Below are 1059 nucleotides of genomic sequence, written 5' to 3'. Positions count from 1 at the left end.
TCCTTTTTTTTTTGTAGTTTCACGCAAATTCTTCTGCTAGTTGGGGTTTAGTCCAATTCTGTACCCTTCCCTTCAAGGCTCAGGGGTCCAAGATAATCTTCTGTGTCTGTGTTAATTGGTTTCCCTTTTCTTTGTTGAAGAGGGTCTTTGCAATCCTTCTGCCTAGTCCACCATCTTGCTGGAAGCCTTGAAACATTGTTTTTGATGATGAATGTGATGCCATTCCTCTTCAATTTGTCATTCCCAGTATAGTAGATGGTTGTCTGATTCAAAATGCCAAACCAAGTCCATTTCAGCCTATTGCTTAGGATATTAATCTTTTCGACAACTTCCAATTTTCCTAGATTCATACTTCATACATTCTATGTTCCGATTATTAATGGATGTTTACAGCTGTTTCTTCCCATTTTGAGTCTTGCCACATCAGCAGCTGTAGGTTCTTAAAGCTTTACTCTATCTATGTCATTGAAGTCAACCCTAGTTTGAGGAGGCAGCTCTTTCCCAGTCAGATTTTGAGTGCCTTCCAACATGATGGGCTCATCTTCTGGCAATATATCAGACAATTTTTCAAGGCTATTCATAAAGTTTTCCAGTAATATATCAGACAGTGTTTCACTGCCATTCATAAGGTTTCCACTGGCCAGTTCTTTGAGAAGTGGATGGCCCTTTCCTTCTTCCGAGTCTTAAGTCTAGAAGCTCTGCCAAAACCTGTCCACCAAGGATGACCCTACTAACATTCCAAGTAACAGTGGCATAGCCTCCAGCCTCTCAGCAACATGCAGGCTACCACAGTATGACAAACTGCCAAATGAGTGGTGTAAAGATTTATAGCCTTGGAAACCCTGTGGGATAGTTCTACTCTGTCCCATAGGGTCACTGAGTCAGAATCAACTCCCCAATTGTGAAAATGTCAGTTCTGCCCAAAGCAATCTGTACATTTAATGCAATCCCAATCCAGATCCCATCAACATTCTTTAGGGATATGGAAAAACCAATCAATAACTTTATATGGAAAGGAAAGAGACCTCGGATAAGCAAAGCACTACTGAAGAAGAAAAA

The sequence above is a fragment of the Orycteropus afer genome, unplaced genomic scaffold (assembly GCF_000298275.1).
Source record: "Orycteropus afer afer isolate SDZICR_OR568_19922 unplaced genomic scaffold, OryAfe1.0 scaffold00136, whole genome shotgun sequence".
Lineage (NCBI taxonomy): Eukaryota > Metazoa > Chordata > Mammalia > Tubulidentata > Orycteropodidae > Orycteropus > Orycteropus afer.
This window is presented reverse-complemented; position numbering follows the sequence as displayed.